The sequence below is a fragment of the Triturus cristatus genome, chromosome 1_2, assembly GCF_964204655.1.
Source record: "Triturus cristatus chromosome 1_2, aTriCri1.1, whole genome shotgun sequence".
NCBI lineage: Eukaryota > Metazoa > Chordata > Amphibia > Caudata > Salamandridae > Triturus > Triturus cristatus.
In genome coordinates, this window is record NC_140580.1 from 398,488,126 (window position 1) to 398,494,125 (window position 6,000).

The 6,000-nt window shown below is 43.3% G+C and overlaps 1 protein-coding gene across 4 annotated transcripts in view; it reads right to left on the minus strand.

The window, feature by feature from the left end:
- The window catches only part of SGMS1 (sphingomyelin synthase 1), a 768,301-nt gene extending 762,698 nt beyond the window's left edge, over positions 1-5,603 (minus strand). For 3 of the 4 annotated variants that reach the window (XM_085605461.1, XM_085605472.1, XM_085605491.1), the window contains exons 1-2: positions 5,505-5,603; positions 5,173-5,258 (exon numbers count right to left, since the gene is read on the minus strand). The gene's annotated coding sequence lies outside the window, so the exon portion shown is untranslated. The remainder of the gene's footprint in view (positions 1-5,172; positions 5,259-5,504) is intronic. The other variant, XM_085605496.1, reaches the window with a different exon arrangement.
- Between the last annotated feature and the right edge of the window lie 397 nt (positions 5,604-6,000).

A 6,000-nucleotide genomic window follows, 5' to 3' on the forward strand; every position in this document is an offset into this window, starting at 1 on the left:
GTCACACTCGCTCTACACTTTCAAGCCGATGTGCTTTGCTTAAATATTATGCTCATCGTTTCCTCTACATTTATACAGTGCTTGTTACTTAAATCATGAGTAATCTCATATTCCTTTAGTAATCCAACACATTTCACCCATCTCCAAGCTCCCCTTTGTTGTTTAAATAATGCACTGTATAAGTACTGTGGCTGAAAGAAAAATCACTTAGGTAGCTGTGTAAGCAATGGCACCGACATTGGATGGTTTAACTCGCACAGTATGGAGCATAGGCCTAGACAGAAGACTTCCAGGCAGAATGTTCTCTTCAAGGGTTGTATCACAGGAAACAGATCACGCTGAATGATCTGCTCAGTTCCAAGGACTGTATGAGGAGGAGTATCAAAGTTGGAAGCAAACATCGATCCCCGTAACAATTTGAGGTGGGAAGCACATTTTCTTCTGGTGTTCCCTCAGTGATCTTACCCGAATCACTTGCGGAGACAAAACAATTTTCTGGGACCAATTGAGCTCCCTCAGAATCTAGGCAAATGCTTTTGAAACATGCCATCAGGCTCCAAAAGTACAGAAAGCCAACAATTAACTTGGATGGCATAGTGATGGGTGACCTCGCTCTTAGGAGACTGAAGAAAGGAAACTGTGCAGTGGCAACCAGAAGGAAATTGAAATTCAGTTTTCCAAAACCTTGAGCTGCAATCATTTTATCAGGAAGAAAGGGTTACAGGTGGTATAAAGAGAACTGAAAACGCTGGATCTGGTGGCTTTAGACGTCCTGTAAAGCTCAATATGGTCTACCAAGGAAAACATTACATGGTCTCCCAAACTGAATGTGCCAAACCTTCTAGAAAGCCTGCCTGCAGAGATGGCTACACTGTGCGTGTGCTATGTGTATCTGGAATGTGCCTTCAGGGTTAACTATGTGGCCTAACAGCCAGAGCTGCCAACTCTGAAACTGGAGAACCAGGTTAGAGCCTTGTCTTTGGCTCAACACCCTGTCATTCTAGGCAAATTACTTAAACTCCTGGTGCCATAAAAACAGGAAGGAAGAATATGATCTTTTAATTGGTGCTCATGTAAAGAGCTGGGATAGAATGAATAATGTGCCAGGTTTGCTTTAAAATATCTTTAGTATATGTGATTATTTCTATGCAAGGAACAGAATTGCTGGTGTTTGGACAATGAAGTATCGATATACGTGCTGTACTTTTTTTGTTTCTTTCTTCATAAACCAAATGAGCCAAATTAGTAGTATCACCGAAAGCACTGTTATTTTTACCATCTTAACATCCACACGAAAATTATAACTCAGTAATTTACATGCAGTCAGCCCCTGTTTAACAGGTCATACGCACCACTTCGTTGTCATCATGTATACACATGTTTTTATGAACAACTCAGGAAATAAAGAGTAAAGTCCAACACCTGGTTCTGAGAACTAGTCCTGCATTCAACAAATAAAAAATACATAAAATAAAAAAATAAAAAGAGGGGGGCTCCACATTCAGCATGCAATTCAAACCCAAATTTCACAAAAGCACTGAAGGGAATGAGAACTTTTTCAGCAAAGAGTTCTTTCTGCACTACACACGCTTGAAATTACATGGAATTTTACAACACTACGTGTGCACTTTTTGTTTTTACAAGTACTTTCTAAAACTAATTTTGAAAATACACTGACCTGTTTAGCCCTAAGCTACATTTTAAAAATACATGTGCTGAACTTAAACTGCTGACACACGTGTTTTTCAGACGATATGTCCATCGTTCAAATGTAATCAGTCTATTATTTAACCACACATGAACCACTTTTGACAGCATGTCACTACATTTCCTGCTTTCAAGCACTTAACAATAGTTAAGAGTGCACGATGTAATAAAAGAGAGAAGTTAACGCAAATATTTACAGATAATTAAAGTTCCTATGTCCGGGGGTGGTGTGGTCATAGGGGGAGGGCGGTAGCCAGTCACTGACCATGTGGAAAGGGGGGGCTTTTGGCCCCCCCGCCTGCATGGCTGTGCGGCGACCTCCCCCCGGACTACTCGGTGGTGGGGCGCGTCACTGGGGGGCGCGCCCTACCGCCGATTGGTTGCCTGGATGACCCGGATGTCGTTAATCGACATCCGGGTCGGAAAGGAGGGGGGCGGGCCACTGGGGGGGGATAAAGCGGTGGGGAGCGCCCAGGTGACCCCCTTGTTCCCTGGACGCTCCCCCACATAGGACGTGCCCCGGCGCTCGGGGCAGATAACTTTTCCCCACCCACCATCCCTGGAGTACGTGGTTGATGTGTTGCTAGCCCAATTAGCGGGCATTTGGGCGCGGGAAATTGTCATGAAATGTTAGTTTCTGATGAGGTTTTTCTGTTAGGACTTTTTCTCCCATTGTAGTGATCAATATGGTATTGTGCAGTTATGTTTTTGACTATGCTTTCGTAGGCCTTTTCTCCCAAGGTAGCGAATGATTTTGGATTATGTGTAAACTGTTGCAGTCGTGTTTAGGTCTTTTCTTTCCCTAGTAGCTTTATGATGTTATACATGACCTGTGTTTTTAGTCAGTGTAGTTGTCCTTTAGAATTTTCTCCCTTAGGTCGTCGTATTTATTAGGTATGAGGGGCATGCGGTAAGGTCATGACCGGTGAGCAACTATTTGAAGGTCTGAGGGGGGGGGCATCATCCTACGGAGGTGCCCGCCCAGGGGGAGGGGCCATTGGCCCCTCCTAGAACTTCAGGGGCAAGGTAACTGGTGCTTCAAAGGGGCGCGGGTTGGGGAGTCACGCTTTCCTTAGGCTGGTAGCCACCCCGCGCGCGCATACTCATGACGTCACCGGATGGCGCAGAGTAAGGGCCCTCCTTTAGTGGGTAAATGAAGTTCACGGCGTGGACCGGGTAATTACCGGGCCCGGCTGCGCATGCGCACACCTGTAGGGGAGGCGCAGCTAGTAGGACCTGACACCGGTTAGCGACCTTGCCATATGGCCCAGAAATGTTAGTATACAAAATTGCAGAGGAGGATGTTAGATTCGGTTAGGAAACAATCTGTATTAGAGTCTTTGTTAAGGATAGACACTCACACCTGTTGACAATTATGTATCTAATGTCCTGCTGAATTTTGTATAACCGTTTATCATGCAAATTTGAAATTTATTGTTTTTGTACTTAATAAATACGGCCGGGGGGTTTCGCGACCCCCCACCTTCCAAAGATACCACGTCTGGGTGCTGTGTCCGGGGGTGGTGTGGTCATAGGGGGAGGGCGGTAGCCAGTCACTGACCATGCAGACTGCACTGAAAAAAAATTGAGCAAGCTACGAATTTTAACATAATATTTTCCATGGAAATTGACCGAGGCCATGTTTTTCATGCAATGTAACTAATCAAGGGTTACAAAGTGACATCGAATTGAAGAAGAAATAATTTATGACGGTAGGCGTTATGCTGAAAGTGAGGCATGGGCCCAGACTACTGAGTCTATGGTGGCTACAGTTATAATGAGGCACATGCACTTATACTACAATAAACATCTGTTAGCAGATAACAGGTCGAATAAGCGGGACACACTGAATTTACTTTCACCCTGAATGATTACATCCGCTCACAACAATTATAATATAGCAGCAGCAAAGTTAAGGTTTTGGGGATTTGGAGAGCAAAGGAATGCCGTTTTAACTTTAATACATTTCGATAAAAGTACCTCACGACGAGTACATGCAGAAGTCCAGACTGCCTCTGATTACACAGACTCCACGTTACAATGAAACAATAACCCAGTGTTGGGCTTTAAACCTAATAGATAATCCTCTCAGAAGCTTTCAGCACATAGAGCTCTGGCTGCCTTTTTCACCCAATGTATTAATGATAAATAAGTATGCTGTATGTAGGCCACCTCACTTGTACAAAGCAGCAGTGTTCGCAGAGCACAACAAGACTTATGAACGAGTGAGACAACTGTAGGTTTCAAAATGCATACTTCAGCCTCCAATCCCCAGCCATAGGTCATATTATGTATATGCACCTGTATCTACATTACATCTAACAAACACAAAGAGGAAAATACTGTTTTCTGCTTTTAAAAAAATCAGCATTTCATCTCAACAATGTTATTCTACGCCTGTACACGGCGCCAGACTTTTTAAGCAACTCTGGTTATAATGTCGATCTGTTAACACGATTTAAGATAATTTAATGTAGTGAAACAAATGCATGCTTATTACAAGCAAATACTGTCTCCCAATGCAGTTCCATAGCATTCCACTGTAGATTAAATGCAACGTTAAATGTCAATCGTTAAACGGGAACAAATAGGCAGCTTTACTAACCATCAGAACTAAACATTAAATACTGCTTGAAAGTTGAAACCTGCATTAACGGTTAGTCCAAAGGTACAAGTAAAACTGGGGACCACTATGTAAAAGAGTTTTTAACATTGTAGGGTTTGCATTTTTTTAATTAACACCCTTCGACACTTAACATAAGATAATATTGTCAAACCAGTCAAAAAGTGTATTTGTTGGTTACTAAGTCGTATGTTGTACAGGTGAAAAACTATGATCGATATCTCAAACACACGGGGACAACGTTATATATGCAATACGCGCTCCATCCATGGCTTTGGTTTCTCTATACTACATTCAACGATAGTAAATGAAATTTGTTTTCATGGACATACCCGCCCCCCCAAAAAATGTACATATGACGTTAGTTCCACCGGCAAGACCAACCCATGCAATTAAAGCACCTGTAGGACGACCCATATAATATTTCTCACCAATTAAAATCGATATTTCGTGTCTCAGCTGCATTCGAAGCGAGTAACACGTTAAGGACGGAGTAATGTAGTAATAATGAAATTATGTTATATTTGTCTAAATGGCTTTATATAATACCGTCCTCTTACACAGCTGCATCTTCCTCCCCCTGTTGCCAATAGCCTTCCCTGTGACAGCGTTCAAAAGCAGCAGAGCGGCAAAGAGCAGATACAATAAAATACATTTTGATGTGTAGGTGGTAGGGAAATATTGTCCGTAACATGCCCCTACGTCATATAATTACCTATGGAAAACACACAGAAATACAATCATTGCAACAGAACACCTTCCACCAACCACCGGATGCATTCCTATGGCATACATGACAAATATCCCGAAAAAGGCGGCAGGTTAGCGGATGCGCGACTTACCTCGGGTATCCCGACAGAGGGTCTCCAAATCCCGATTGCTTCTGGCCAGAGCTGCCAGGACTGAAGTATAAACAAGCCCGATCTACCTAAAAAAAAAAGTCCCAAACAAGCTCAATGGATAGCAAAAACAAGCCCACGACAAGCCCCGCCCCACAAAACAACCCACGCGGATTCCAGAAACAAGGAATGAACATGCTAACAAGTGTTCGACACTAAACTAAATAGAAACATGAATACTAGTAAATCACTTTGAAACCTACACAGAAGCAGCTTCTAAAAGGCACCCCACCACCACTAAGTGCAGGTCACTGTGGATGGCTACTCTCACTGACCTCAATAGCCCTGCCCGCTTGAATCACGCCCCTCGCTCCTAAATGACCGTAGAGCCGCACTCCTTCAGTGTGACGATATAGCCACGCCCTCTGTCAAACACTCCGAAAGCCACGCCTTCTTGCCTATAAGAAGCTGTGCAGGCCAACTACTCGTCACTCGACCAGAGTTCTAGTTAAGAGCTAGGTTGCGGACTTCGCTTGCTGAAGATGCCGGTAATGGGTGCCATGCTGCTGAGTTAAGCTGAAGTGGAACGCATCTTTTTACGAGGCAGCATGCTGATTTTGAAGGCGAGAATTAAAGTTGGAAGTGCGCCTGCCTGTTGCATACCTAGGAGAGCCTCCAAGGAGCACACTAGTAGTTTTGAAAAATATTTTATATTCTGGCTTTTTACTGTGTTAGTAACAACGTGAACATATTAAATCTACAGTAACTCATTTTTACTGTACCATCTAAACCGATATGGTAACATTTTCAATTTGGACCGGAGTTAAAATG